The sequence below is a fragment of the Balaenoptera physalus genome (assembly GCF_965194825.1).
Source record: "Balaenoptera physalus genome assembly, chromosome: 5".
NCBI lineage: Eukaryota > Metazoa > Chordata > Mammalia > Artiodactyla > Balaenopteridae > Balaenoptera > Balaenoptera physalus.
Genome location: NC_138884.1, coordinates 33,453,953 through 33,470,223, shown reverse-complemented (window position 1 = coordinate 33,470,223; position 16,271 = coordinate 33,453,953). Strand labels below are relative to the sequence as shown.

General features: G+C 40.8%; 1 protein-coding gene and 1 long non-coding RNA gene across 7 annotated transcripts in view; both read right to left on the bottom strand.

The window, feature by feature from the left end:
• ARHGAP10 (Rho GTPase activating protein 10) overlaps positions 1 to 16,271 on the bottom strand; it is a 319,062-nt gene that overhangs the window by 149,917 nt on the left and 152,874 nt on the right. The window lies entirely within an intron of this gene.
• Positions 404 to 14,423, bottom strand: LOC309661653. Its single transcript, XR_014264141.1, has 2 exons — positions 4,214 to 14,423; positions 404 to 4,156 (listed from the first exon to the last, which is right to left on the bottom strand). It is a non-coding gene; the product is annotated as an uncharacterized lncRNA (long non-coding RNA).

Below are 16,271 nucleotides of genomic sequence, written 5' to 3'. Positions count from 1 at the left end.
GCAAAGATTTGTTAGAAGACTCAGAGGATAAGACAGAGTGATCAAAATGAAGGAAAAACAAATGAATGGACCTGAGAAATAGTCATGAGGTGCTACTACATACTATGGGCAACAAAATAATGAGTAAGAAAGCTGTCACTCCAAGAATAAAGAATAAAAGACAGATCATTTCCAATATAACGTCAATAACTAGTTAAGGGATTCAGTGAGAGCCAAAAACAACTGTAGCAAATAAGGACTTACTATACTTATAATACTCAAGATCAGACACCGAACCTGATGAAATTTCCTGTGCTTTCTAGTTTCCTTTTGTTTTCCCCCTAAGGTTTTCCATTCATACTCGAGGGGAGATAATATTTACTACCAGTATATGGTTGGATATTCTTTTTTTTTTCAATATTCATTTATTTTATTTATTTATTTTCCTTTTTTTGGCTGCATCGGGTCTTAGTTGTGGCACGCGGAATCCTCATTGAGGCACACGGGTTTCTCTGTAGTTGTGGCGTGCGGGTTTTCTCTCTCTAGTTGTGGCGTACGGGTTTTCTCTCCCTAGTTGAGGCACGCGAGCTCAAAAGTTGTGGCGTGCTGGCTTAGCTGCCCCGCAGTACATGAGATCTTAGTTCCCCAACCAGGGATCGAACCCACATCCCCTGCATTGGAAGGTGGATTCTTTGCCACTGGACCACCAGGGAAGTCCCTGGTTGGATACTCTTAACTAAGTCGTACGTAGAGCAGCAGATAAGAGAAATAATGACCGGTTCTGATACCTTGGCAGACAAGACAAAAGTGTTGAATGATGAAGAGCCATGAGCTAGAACTACAGATAGTAAAGCAAGGACAAAAGCAATCGTCAGGCTTCAGACGAAACAGCCATATTACAACTGGATAGAAATCCAATGTGGCATAAAAACTAAAGCGTTATTCTACTCCTTGCCTCCGAGGCATGATGCCTCAGACTTGAGCCCCCTAGCCCTTTAAGGGATACGGCGGAGAACAAACAAATCAACCTGCTGAAAGATAAGAGAGTCAGTAGCAATCTATCACCTACAAGGAAAGAATTCTATTTCTGTTCCCATTTTGACAAATGATAACACGGTAACTCACAACAATTCCAGTTTGGAGAATAAATTCATCACACTGTAGTGATTCCTCGGAACACTTCACACTTGCCACATGTTACTTAAAGGGATCAGTCACCAGTATGACAGAAAGCTGGGCCCCATCCTACCACACACGCTGCCCACAGCCATCCACTATAAGCCCCTACCTCTAAATGAAACATCGTGCGCTAAAACACGTTTCAACCATTTAAAATTTCTCAAGTGTCCTCCCCTTTTTTAATAATCAATTGCTAGGAAATCATTAAGCCAAACTGAGACTTAAGGACACATTTTAAACTACAGTATTAATAGCATCTCATCCTTAAACCATAAAAATTCTCTGGTTTTTGAAACAAAGACATGTTTTATTAATAAGATTTAATGGACATATAGAACAACATGGTGACCAAGAGGCTAGTGAAGAACAGAAAATTTTACAACAATGTGCTGGATTATTCACATTTACATAAAGAAAGAAATAGCAATTATCTCTTTTTCATTTCACGGAGAAGCTAAGGAAGAAACATTAGCAACTCCCCAGAAGCTAGAACCAGGATGGAGAACGTTCTAATTTGGGGTTCTTGGAGCAGATACTGCTGCAATGCGTTACACGGGTCCAGCTGAGGACAGCGCCTCCTCTTCTTCCTTCATCAAATAATCATCTCGACCAAACTAACATCGGGTACGGGCTGTGTATCACACACTGTGCTAAGCTCTGGATAATCCTGCGTGCATAGCAAGGCAAAGCGGATTCCTGGCATACAAAGGCAATGGGATAAACTTCACGAAGGAAAAGTGGACCAGACAAAAGAGAGCACCTGGCCGGGACAGTCTGTCCTTACTTAAAACCAAAATTATTATCTGTAGAGCACAAGGTTGAGAACTGAAATCTGAAGAAACAGGTTAAACAGGTTCTTATTCTTAAATCAGCACCTCAATCTCGTTTCATTCATTCATTCAAAACACTATGGACTATTACGCATCAGACACTACCCAAGGCAGATGCGTGAGAAACAGTTTTAGGAAACTAGTGTCTATCTGTATTCTATGTTTGACCCCTTATCTATTAATTCTCTTTCAACTGCATTTTTTATAGTGCTATCGAAGCACATGGAAGACATGCATTTTCCTTAGATTCTACATGGCAGATCAATGAGCCCGTATATTAAGAAAATATACATGAGCAGAGAGAAACATTCACAAGACATTTATGAGATGTCAATTGATATTATTGTAAATGGAGAAATTAAGAGAAAAAACTAAGAAGCAGCTACCAAAATTTATGAAGGTAACAAATCGGGAATATTCTAATGCTTTTCTAAGAGGAATGTTGAAAAGGAAGAGGGGAAAAAAAACCCCAGCACATTACAAGTCCTGCACTAAATTATACTCTAAGGGGAAAGTGCCAAATCCAAGCAAAACACTTTTAAAAGTTTTAGAAATGTAGCAGTCATAATCAGCTTCTCATAAGGGTTGCTGGAAAATTTTTAAAATACATACATTTTCTCCTGAGATAATTAAAGCATGTTTCCTGATTTTACTAAGGGGGAAGACTTTATAACAACTTCTTTCTTCTGTCCACTAAAAAGGTGTTTCAAATAGAGCAAGTAAGCAACGATATAGTCACAAGGAGGATTGTTTTCTCCAGTAAAAGTGAATTCAACCCATTAATCATTAGAGAACAGCTGTGTAGAAGTTGTTAAGACAACATCATTCTCACCTTAAGAACATGAACAAGATGGAGAATCTATAAAATCACAGTTTTGTTTTGCTTTATGTTAAACAACCATCTGATGGGACTTCCCTGGTGGTCCAGTGGTTAAGACTCCATGCTTCCAACACAGGGACGTGGGTTGCATCCCTGGTCGGGGAACTAAGATCCCACATGCCGCACGGCACAGCAAGTAGGTAAAGTAAAGTGAAGAACCATATGAGAACTGAAAATGCAAAAAATTCCTAGTTAACTAAAATGCAGAAAGTAACAAGTCCTTTCTTGGAGAGAAGGCACATGTGCACATACAGCTGTTTTCAACCTTTGTGAAGCAGCAGGACAAAGAGGAAGCCATCAGAGATGAGGAAAACAGGATTTTAACAAAGTTTTAAAGGTAGAGTATGAGCTGGCGTGATGGTTTAAATCCTTAGAAGACACAGACACGAAGAGAATGTGAACCCACCCTCTCACTCCTTCCCACAGTGTTTCCCCAGGTGTTCAGGGGCAGTCTGAGGGCAGAGCTGAAAGAGGTGTGTCCGCTAAGACTGAGGGGCAGGGCGGGAGAGCTTCCGGAGAGGGTTCAGATAGCATCCTCAAATCACAGGAAGCCCGTGACTAACAGAATCTAACTAAAGTAACAACAATGCCCAATCTCAGCTCAACCGCCAACTGACCTGACAGCCCTACGCATTAGCAGCCTGATGGAAAAATGGGCATGTCCTTTACCAGATATGAATATTACTTAACTTAGTCTCTACTGCTCTCTTACAATCCCTGGTGTTCAACCAGAAAATTACAAGGCATGCAAAGAAGCAAAGAAATGTAACCCAACATCAAGACAGGAAGTAGTCAAGAGAACCAGACCCAGAAATAGCCCAGGTATGGCTGGGGGAGGGGGAGGGGAACTGAAACCTAAAAACAACAGTAAATATGTTAAAGGATCCATGGCAAAAGGCGGCCAACACACATAAACTGATGGGAATTTCAGCAAAGAGATGGAAACTATTAAAAAGACACAAATGGATATGCAAGAAATGAAAAATAAAATAACAATGATGAAGAGTTCAGGAGCACACGTTCCACATGCAAAGCAACCAAACCCAAGTCTATATCCCCAACCGCCCCCTTTATCTAACTCACACGCCCAGCCAATATTTCCCCTGCCCTAAAATCACCCCCAGGCCAGATACCAGACAACTGAAAACCACACCTACAGCCTAGAGCTCACCAACATTACTCAGAGTAGCTAATCCTATGCTTTCTCCCCTTCTCTGCCTTACAGACACCGAAGTAAAAGCTCTAGTCTAGGATTTCCCCTCACTCCTTTCTGACTCCTGACCAAAACCTGGTGTTTCCCCACATGGCCCTATGTGGCATGGGGGGAAAACCTGGTGACCAAAACCTGGTGTTTCCCCACATGGCCCTATGTGGCATGGTGTGCCCTCTTCTCTTGGAAAGTGTAAGGAATAAAATTCTCTTCCAATGGCATTAGCCTCTACATGACATCACTCAGCCACCTCAGTAAATTAAAATCCTGCAGGTGTAACTGAAACCAGTATCAAATGATCTAACATAATGCAGTTAGAGTTCCAGAATGTGAAGAAAGAGAAAAGGGGGCAAAAGAAGCATATGAGGAGATAATGGCTAAAATTTTCTGAAACTGAGAAGAATTATCAACTCCCATATCCGAGAACTTCAATGAACCCCAAGCAAGATAAAACAAAGAAAACCCCATTTAGGCACCTCATAAAAAGAAAATCTTGAAAGCAGCAAAAGAAAGAGATGACAGGGCTTCCCTGGTGGCACAGTGGTTGAGAATCTGCCTGCTAATGCAGGGGACACGGGTTCGAGCCCTGGTCCGGCAAGATCCCATATGCCAAGGAGCAACTAAGCCCGTGCGCTGCAACCACTGAGCCTGCGCTCTAGAGCCCGCGAGCCACAACTACTGAAGCCCGCGCGCCTACAGCCCGCGCTCCACAACAAGAGAAGCCACCGCAATGACAGGCCCCTGCACGGCAACGAAGACAAGCCCCCGCTCGCCGCAACTAGAGAAAAACCAACGCGCAGCAACGAAAACCCAATGCAGCCAATCAATCGATCAATCAATAAATAAATCCTCTTTCTAGATAACACCTGGGTAAAAATTCAACACCTATGTCCTAATCACATAAAACTTTTTTTAATTTTCTGGAGCTGAATTACAATGAAAACACTACACATCAAAATTTGTGGGATGCAAGCTAAAGCTGTTTTAGAAGGAAATCTATAGATTTATATGTCTACATTCAAAATAAAATGCAAAATCAATGCTTCCATCTTAAGAAATGTTTAAAAGAAAACCAAAATCCAAAGGAAATAAAAATAAAAGCAAAAAACAATGAAATATAATATGGACAATATGGGTCATCTGAAAAAACTAATAAAACTGATAAAGTTCTAGGCAAGACTTATTGAGAAAAAAATGAAAAACTTCAGTACCAAGCATTAAAAAAGGGGTATCACTACAGATCCTCTTTGAAAATAAGAGGTATTATGAAGAAATTTATTCCAATAAAGTCAAAAGCTTAGAGGAAATAAACAAATTCCTTGAAAACCAATTTATCAAAACTAACACACAAAACTAGGAAATCTGGATATCACTTTACATACTAAATAAATTGAATCTGTAATTTTTAAACTTCCCACAAAAAAACCCACTAGACCAAGATGGCTTCACAGGTAAATTCTCCCAAACACTTCAGGAAGAAACCACACAGACACTTTGAAATAACAGAGCCAGATGGAAAACTTCTCAACTCTCTGAAGCCACCATAACCCTGATATCAAAATCAGACGAAGACATTACAAAAAAAGAGCATAACATACAATATCTGTCACAAACACAAATACAAATACCCTCAACCAAATATTAGCAAAAAAAAATACAGCAATATCCAATGAAGTTAATACATGACTACCAAGTAGAGTTTATCTCAGAAAAGCAAGGTTAGTTTAACTTAGAAAATTCAATGCAATTCACCCATTAACAAATTAGAGAAAAATATTTAATGATCATTTCAATAGATGCTGACAAGTCTTTTTTTCAAAAGTCAACATCTACTTATGATTAAAACTAGGAAGAGACAAAAACTTCCTCAATATAAAAGGCACCTACAATCTTCAGCTAACATCATACTTTACAGTGAATAATAAATGATTTTCCCCTTAAGATGGAGAATAAGGCAAGATGCCCAATATCACCACTTCCATTCAACATATTATTGGAGGTCTTGGCAGTACAAAAAGACAAATAAAATAAATAAAAGGCATTCAGATTGGAAAGAAAGCAAGCAAGCTGTCTTTATTCACACGTGATGCCATTGTGTACAATAAAAAAAAAAATCTTAAACTACAAGCAATAAATCAACTCAGCAATAGAGTAGGACAAAAACGAACTGCATTTTTATATACTAACAGTATATTGGAAAATGAAATGAAAAACATAATACATTTTAAAATAGCACCCAGAAACATAAAATACTTAGGGAAACTTAACAAAAGTTATCCCTGACCCTGCATTGAAAACTATAAAACAATGCTGAAATTCAAGACTAAATAAATAGAAGCTCAGACTCATGAATTATTAAAACTCCATATTGAAAATATTAGCCAGCAGGTTTTTTGATGAAGGATCCTGATGAAGGATTAGTATCCAGAATACTTAAAATAATTCCTACAAATAAACTGACTGTAAAATTTATATGGAAATGCAAAGGATCTAGAATGGCCAAAACAATTTTGAAAAAAACCAGAGGAATCATACCACCTGGCTTCAAGACCTACTATAAAGCTACAGTATTAATGATAGTGTGGAATTGGCAAAAGGACAAATAAACCAATGGAACAGAATAAGCTAGAATTAGACATGCAAATACACAGACAAGTGTTTTATGACAAAGGTGCCAAAACAATCCAATGACAGGAAAGTCCTTTTCAACAAATGGTGCTAGAAATACTGGTTATCTGTATAGGAAAAGATAAATAACACACAATCTCCACAAATCACACCACACACTACCCAAAAATCTTCACAAGTCATAGACCCATTATAAAGCTTTCAAAGAGAAAACACGCGGGGACTTCCCTGGTGGCACAGTGGTTAAGACTCTGTGCTCCCAATGCAGGGGGCCCAGTGTTCGATCCCTGGCCAGGGAACTAGACCCCACATGCATGCCACAACCAAGGAGCTCCCCGGGAGGGAGGGAGGAAGGAAACATGGGAAAATGTTTTTTGCAACCTTGGGATAGGTAAAGATTTCTCAGAACAAAGAGTTCTACCAATAAAATTTTTTTAAACTGATAAATTCAACTTCATCAAAATTAGAATGTTCTTCTCATCAAAGCACTGTTAAGAAAATGAATAGGCAAACCACAGATCAGAGAAAATACTCACAATTAACATATTCATAATTAATACAGCTGATGAAGGATTAGTATCCAGAAAACTTAATTCCTACAATTCAATAACAAAAAGACCAACAACATATTTTAAATGAGCAAAAGACTTTAATAGACAGTTCACAATGTTAGAAATATAATTGGCCAGAAAGCATATGGAACAGCACTCAATCAACATCACTAGTCATGATTAGCTTAAATGAAAAACACTAACATTATCAAAGGTTGGTTACAGGGTGGAGCAGCTGGAACTCTCATACATCACTGGTAAGAGGATTAAACTACTTTGGACAATTGTCAATTTTCTTAAAAGTCACACACACACACACACACACACACACCACCCACACACACACACACACACCCAAACACCCAGCAATCCCACTCAGAGGTATTTATCCAAGAGAAATGAAAACGTGTGTCCACACAAACCCTTGTATACAATTGTTCATTATGACTTTATTTACAAAAGCTAAAAACTTTTTGATTATCCACACTCCAATGTCCTTCAGCATGCATTTTCATGAATAAATTCATATGAATGTCAATTCAGATTTCCATTTAAATATTGGAACCAATATAAAATGTGGCTTTCAGTATGCCACTATCAACAATACCATCCTTAGGGTAAAAATCTTACATTCTCTGAAAAACACAGAAGGCTATATACAAGAAATGCTATTTCTAATTCTGCCCACTCCGTTTTCTACCAATTCCACCTAAATTCTTTTAAAATGACTTCCTTTCCTCTTCTCTCTACCCTGGAATCTTAGCAGAATTCTTGAATAATGCACCACGCCTGAAAGGATAACGCCAGACAGAGAGAGCCCTTTGCACTGTGGCTTTATTCATCCCCTGTACTATAACCAATTATGCTATTACACTTTTTTAATTGAAATGTACGCCCATAAATACATTTCTGTAAACACGTAAAAGAAAACAGTACAATTCCATTCAATTCCACAAACTCTTGGAGTTGTCTTTTCCAATGCTTTAAAACAGGGCTTCTCAACAGCAACCCTACTGACAGGTTGGACCAGACGGTGCTTTCCTGGGGAGGGCTGTCCTGGGCTGGACATTTACCAGCACTGCTGGCCTCCATCCACTAGACATTCGTAGCAACAGCCTGCACCCCTGCTGCCCTCCCCATCCCAACTGTGACAGTCAAAATGTCCCCAGACATAAAATCACTCACTGCTGAGAACCTCAGACTTCAAGGATTACCTTAACAGGTTTTCCCAAGATTTCTATGATTCCTTTTTTGCTTTGGGCCTTTTTTCCTCCGAGTTTCCAAACTGTGACCAAATCTTCAAGATTAAATTTAACAATCAATTTTTCTAGTATAACCTTTCCCAGCCAGCCCTATTCCCTGTTGCTTCTCAGCTCCCTAAGCACCTTAGACAGACCTCTAAACTGTTATTTGTTTGCAAACACTCCCAGTCTGTGAGTTCCCTTAAGGTCAGGCCTTTGAGTCTCTGGTTTACTCTCCCATCCTCAGCGTCAAACACAGTCAATGGCTGTTTAGTTGCCTGAATGGCATGCACTATAAAATACCTACAAATATTACTCCAGCTAATGTGCTACAGAAACATTCTCATTATTATTCAGTCCAATTGCATGGGCTTCTGGAAGCAGTATGCTCTTAGTTCACTCTTTTAAAGTGATAAAGAGTACATTACCATGCACACAGATGCTAAATAAAGTCTCTGGTATAAATGCAGGCTAAATATGCATACTGCTTCAGATACATAGGTGATTTCACCTTCCCATCATCATCATGAAAATACAAATGGGTGAATTATAAAAATACGAAGTATAGGGGCTTCCCTGGTGGCGCAGTGGTTAAGAATCTGCCTGCCAATGCAGAGGACACGGGTTCGAGCCCTGGTCTGGGAAGATCTCACATGCCGCGGAGCGACTAGGCCCGTGAGCCACAATTACTGAGCCTGCGCGTCTGGAGCCTGTGCTCCGCAACAAGAGAGGCCACGATAGTGAGAGGCCCGCGCACCGCGATGAAGAGTGGTCCCCGCTCGCCGCAACTAGAGAAAGCCCTCGCACAGAAACGAAGACCCAACACAGCCAAAAATAAATAAATAAATAAATAAATTTATATCAAAAAAAAAAAGTATCTTGCCAACATCCTTTCAAGTGCAATATACTAGGACCTAGGCAACATCAAACCAAATATAATATTTGAAATGTCAAATTAATGAAAGCAAAATGGGAAGCATTTTCTTTAAGTGGCGCCTGGCTGTGATGTGTGGGAGAACTTCACAGAATGGCAATTATTTAGCAAGCAAGTGTGTGAGGGTCACAGCACAATGTAGCACGTGGCAGGCATGCCAGTGAAATGGAAAAGCAAGTTATATAACAAAATCTTGGGGGCAGGGGATATTTCACCCTTCAGGGAGGAACGCTGCATCTCCTGACCAACTACAGCTTGCCATGGGGAAAGTAAGTACACAAAATGCTCTTCTCCAACCTAAAACCAGTGACGTGACCATTTCACAGCCCGTGGTATTTGAAGTGTGACTGGCGTGAAGTAGTGAATGTTTATAGTCATTTAAAAGCCTGATTTTAGTTATGGTAAGTATTCCTTTATCTGCAGCAGTGTTCCTTTTTTTTAGGCTTTATTGAGATATAATTCACCATAAAATTTACCTAGAGTGTACAGTTCAACGGCTTTTAATATAGTCACAGAGCTGTACAACCATCTCCAAAATCAATTTTAGAACATTTTCATCACGCTCTAAAAAAAAAAATACAACCCATACCCATTAGCCGTTATTCTTTATTTTCCTCCAAACCCTCAGCCCTGGGGAACCACTAATCTACTTTCTGTCTACACAGATTTGCCAGTGTAGAACATTCTGGATGTTTCATATAAATGGAATCATACAATATGTAGTCTTTTGTGACTGGCTGGTTTCACTCAGCAAACTGCTTTCAAGGTTCATCCACGTTGTAGCACGTTGTAGTGGTTTGATATAATTTCAAATCTTCTTGTTTATGACAAAAATAAAGTTGTTTTTAAAAGTGAAGTTGGGAGAGACACTGCTTTGGGAAAGATCCCTGGTGTTCTCCTTACTTGCTGCAGGTAATAAATCCTTCCTTCTCCTGATCTTTGGCTTGGTTTTATCTATTGGCTTGACACCCACCGACAGGTGAACACAGTTTTGGGTTACCAGAAGGACTCTGCACCCAGCTGCCTTGGAATCTTCTCTGAATTCCACCAAGCCCTCCTTATCATTTCCTGCTTTGTTTTGTGTTTTGCTTTATTCACTTTTTACCAGACTGGACGTTTCCAGGGCTTAGCCACTGACAATCATATCCTATGTTTTAAAATGCATCCATATTCAACATGAAATAACTATGTCTTGCTGTAAAACTTTTTTGAAAAGATTTTGATAAATTTCAGCTTTTGTAAGAAAAAATCATTTTATGAAAATAAAAAGAGTGAAGTTGTTTTCAAGAGCAAAGTTACTGTTTCGGTATAAAAGTGAAATTGTGAGTCAGGAGGTCATCGTCCACATCTGAGGTTGCCGAGAGCACTGCATAACTCAGCTAGTGAAGGGCGCTGCTGGAGCCCTATCAATAAGAGCACGTGAGGAAGCAACCGTGGAGAGGGGGGATTTGGACTCTGAATACGCAGCGTTTGTAAGGTCTACTCGAGTGTGTTCGGTCTGGGCAAGGCTACCCTCTGTTGATCTAAATAGCTCTCTGACGACCGTGGGGCGTTAGCTCCTGCTGTGGTGAAGGTGACTCTTACCAGCAGTGGCAAAAGCCAGGCAGCAGCCCCACAAAGAAGATCTTGCCCATCCACACGGGCCCCCTCGTTCCCTAGCAACCGGGGACTTTCCACTTTTGCTCTCAATGGGTCAGGCTGTCTCCTCCCAAGAGTCAGCTGGTAGAAAGGTACATCTCAACTAAATTTATTCCCTTCATCTTCCCTTGCCTGGAACAACAGTGTAATTAATCTATTATTGGTTTAGAGTATGGTATTTCTTTATTAGCTTATTAAGAGACGTTACGTATGCTATTAGAGACAGTATACATTGAGACATTATTCATCCTATATGCTACTGGCTTGTGAAATTATTATAATTCCCACAGTGAACCTGTGTTAAATAAAATACTGGCAAAGACAATCTCAGGCTCTGAGAGTAATTTGCCTCAAAATGAAACATAGCGTGTATTAGCTCTTCATGTATGTTTATTGTCAAATCAGATTTCATCATATGGTCATGCACATTTATCTATCTATTCATCAGTTGATGGATATTTGTGTTGTTTCTACTTTTTGGCTATTATGAATAATACTTCTATGAACAGTCCTGTGCAAGTCTTTAGGCGGACATGGGTTTTCATTTCTCTTGTTCAGATCGCTAGGAGCAGAATTTTCTGGGTCACGTAACTTTATATTTAACTTTTTGAAGAACTGACAAGTGTGTTTCAAAACAGCTACACCATTTCAAATTTCCACCATCAGTATGTAAGAGTTCCAATTTCTCCACATCCTCACCAATACTTGTTATTATCTGGCTTTTCAATTATAGTCATCCTAGTGGGTAATACCTCATTGTGGTTTAGATTTGTATTTCCCTAATAGCTAATGATGTTAGGTGTCTTTTGATGTGCTTATAACCACCTGTATATTTTCTTGAGGAAATGTCCAGTTCAGAACTTTTGCCCATTTTTAATTGGATTATTTGTCTTTTTATTATTGAGTTCTGAGTTCTTTATATATTCTGGATACAAGTCCCTTCTCGGATATATCATTTGCAAGTATTTTCTCCCATTCTCTGGATTATCTTTCCACTTTGTGTTCTTGGCACATGTGTTCCTAAATGCTACCTCTCAACTAAGATAGTCAAAGTAACCTTTCAGTGAACTGAGGGAAGGAAAATGAACCACACATCCTCCTAACCATCGAGAATCAAAGCAGTAACGGCTAGGTGGAAATCAACCCACCCAGCTCTTCTCCCCTTCATTCTTCCTAAGAGATTCCCCAAGTATTAGAACAGCACATGGATTGCTCTCTTCTGTTTCCAGACATTTCCTTGCCTCAGCACTTCCCAGCTTCCTTGCAGCTAGGCATAACCACACAACTCCACTCAGGCCAATGGTATACGAGCAAAGGTAGTGTGCACTTCCTCTGGAAAGCATTCCTACTACAATAGACAATGCTACATAATAAATGGGAGCTGCCATCTTGGACCTAAGGTGACCAGAAAGGTAAACCATGCACAAGAGGGGGCAGTGTCTGACACCAAGCAGCATACCAACACTGACCGGATCCCCTGTAGACTTCCAAACAAAGAGACGAAATTAAACTTCTACACTGTTTAAGCCATCTTATTTTGAGTTTTTCTGTTACATGCAATCAAACCTGATCTGAATTCATGTTAACAATTAAGTGAAAGCTCCTGATTTACATGTACACGGATCAAACGCAAGGCCAGGCTCCATTTTGCAGTTTATGGAAGTGTTGCCTATTGTCACAATGTTACCTGACTGCTTTTCCAACACGAGGAATAAAAAATAGCAAAGACTGATACCAGGAAAGAAGACAAAAAACTTTACATGGAACATATGCAATCAATGGTGAAACTGCTATATATGAAGGTCCGCAATAGGAATTCTGTACAAACCCCATCAGAAACCCATCTGCAATACCAACATGCTCCAAAATGCATTAAGTTTATTTTCTTTCAGCAGAATACAAATACTGGAGCTCACAGTGCTGCAGTGTGTGCGGAAGAAAAGGGCAGTTCACTAACCATCGCCTGATTGAATCTAATCCCAGTCCTGTCACTGCTAAGCAACAATTCAATTTCATTTAATCCAGTACAAATTTGGTGAATGCCCACCACATATAAAGCACTGTAGGAACTAACACGAGGCTCCTACCCTCACGGAATTCATATCTAATAAACAAGGAACAAATTGCTTATAATCCCCAATAGTCGGCTTGGCCAGGAATCAGGGAAATAGACAAAAGAAGAGCCTATCTCATTTCAACTTTTCACTGAATAAATGCCTTCAAAACCCCAGAATCAGGGTGGAGACCTCTGAGAGAGTATACTCCCCTTCTCTCCAGAATTTGCTCCAAAAGTGGGAGACCAACAGCAACATACTGACAGTCGGGGGTGGCAGGGAACTAAGAGCCCCCAGAAACATCAAACCTGGGGGGCTGATGGTAACATCAAACCTGAATAGATGTTCCCCTGTCTAGAAATCAGGAAATAAAGCAAAGACAACAGAAGTCTGTAATTCAACTTAATTACAGTCACATGAGCCCAAAGACTCAAGGAGATACACACATAGAGATATTTTCCAAGTTAACCAAAGAGCTTTAGAACAAGACTTACAATGAGCATGTATTACTTTTTTAAAAAGGTTTACATGGTAGCATTTATATGATAAGATTGAATTAATATACCCATATAAAATGTTGGGTCCATAAAGAGAGTATATCTTCTTTCCCCCAAGAATTATTGGAAATTTTACAAAAACCATTCAGTCTCCCCAACCTCTGTACTATTCAAAATGCCTATCACACATCCCAGAAGCAATTGAGTCGGCAGCTGGATATAAAAACCTGGAGTTCAGGGAAGAGATTCAGGTACAGATAATAAATCTGGGGAGTTACCAACACATGGATAGCATGGAAAGTCCTGAGGCTGGACAAGATCATAGGGCTGCAGAGAGGAGATCTAAAGACTGAGCTCCAGAGAACTCCAACATCAAGAAGTCTGGGAAATGAGGAACTGGTAAAGGAGTCCAAAAAAGATGAAAAGCCAATGGGGTGGGAGAAAAAGCAGGCAGGTGTGACATTATTGAGCCACGTGCAGCGAGTGTATCACAGAGGAGAGGGTGACTGGCCATGTCCGATGCTACTGCCAGGAAAGAACAAGAGGACTGAGAACTGACCACTGGCTGTAGCACAACAAGATCATGATGGCCTTAACAACAACAACAGAAAAACCCAGTGGAGAGGTGGAGGCAAGGGCCTGATTGAAGAAGACGCAAAGGAGCACAAGAGGAAGGAAATGGGAGACCCGACTATAAGAGCTTTTTGAAGAATTTTTGGGACTTCCCTGGTGGCGCAGTGGTTAAGAATCCACCTGCCAATGCAGGGGACACGGGTTCGATCCCTGGTCCAGGAAGATCCCACATGCCACGGAGCAATTAAGCCTGTGCACCACAACTACTGAGCCCGCGCTCTAGAGCCCATGAGCCACAACTACTGAGCCCACGCGTCCTAGAGCCCGTGCTCCACAACAAAAGAAGCCACCACAATGAGAAGCCTGCGCACCACAATGAAGAGTAGCCCCCGCTCGCCGCAACTAGAGAAAACCCGCACACAGCAACGAAGACCCAATGCAGCAAGAAAAAAAAAAAAAGAAGAATTTCTACTGTTTATGGGAAAAGAGAAATGGGCAGCAGACAAAAGAGAAGACTGGTCAAGGCAGGGTTTTTTCACTGGTGATAGTGGTGGTGTTTTTTTTAAAAGATGGATGAAATTAAGAATCAGTTTTGTACACTGATGGGATTCATCTAGTAGAAGGGCAAAGCTGGTGTCAAAAAGAAAGAAAGGAAGAAGTGCTTGAGTGAGATCCTAAACCAGGAGAGAGGGGAGGTGAAGAGGGAATGGAAACAGCTGGACAGAGAGGCTGGCCTCAGTCAGGAACACAGACAGTTCCCACGGCGACGGGGACAGCAGGGTGGGTACGGACAGGGTACTGGGCACTGATGATGGAGCGGGCATCCATGGCAGTGGATGAGCTCTTCGAATTACCTCTATTTCATCAGGAAAGGGAGGCAGTGCCAGAGGCTTAGAGAAGGAGGAAAATATGAAATATCCGTCAACTAGGAGAATGAAGGAACTAAGACAGTGGAACATGATTTGTGGTTGGGATTAATGGGATTTGAAGCCAGCGGTCAGGAATCGGAAGTGAACCCAGTGAACATGGTTGAATACATTTCTCTAGAAAGAGAGAAGGCAGAGGTGAATCTTACTTAAGTTGGAGCTGTGCAGACAAGTACAGTAAAGGGAAGGAAGGGCAATGGAGTTGAGTATACTGAAAAGAGTGACTTTAATGAATGACTGAAATTCACACTTGGCAAGGAAAGAAGTGAGGGTGTGAGGGGCTGAGAACAGTAGGATCAGTTGATTGTACGCTAAGGATACTTACTAGAAAAGAGTAAGCAGTGAAGAATAGAAGGTGGTGTCAGAAGGAGAAAGCCTTGCAACTGAGACGACAGAGGGGGTGCCTGTCCTCGTAATGACAAGATCTAAGGAGAGAGCACAGAGGGAATGGCTGAGGGAAGGTGAAGAACAGGTGACTGAAGGAGAGGAGCTGAAGGAGAAAGAAGCAAAGTCCTACATGAATCATCTGAAATTATACTGAAATGACTAAGAAAAGTATAAAAGGAAGAGAACTGGAGACACACCATATAAGGAAGATTCTAAAAGTAGTTCCAAACACGGAAAAAGGTAAGAAAAATACAGATTGTAGAGAGACACTCTGAGGGTGAAACCACGTGAATGGACGGCGAAACACAAACAAGGCAACGATGGGAAATAACACTTAAGGAGCAATGGCTGAAAATGGGCAGGTCCCCAAATTGGGGGAGGACCAGCCTGGTTCACTGTGGAGACAGTCAAAGGACAGGAGAGCTGCAGGAGGTAGATGGTAAACACCAAGTCCAATGCCACTGAAGCTGCCAAGTGCTGTACCCAGTTTCCTGCTGGGTTGTATTACTGAATGGCCCACAGCAACCTAACTCAACAGGACCACAACTGAATTCATCATCTTCCTCCATCCTTATGCCTCCTGTGTTTTCCTCCTCCTCCTTCACCCTACACTCTAACGTCCAATTTCTCTCTAAATTTGTCTCTAAAAGTCTCCCTCAAACAGATGCGCTGGGCTCCATTCCTGCTCCACCACACCAATCGATAACCTTTCCAACCACTCCTGCCGTTTCTAAACTTTCTCTGCTCTGCCAGAGTGAGTTTTG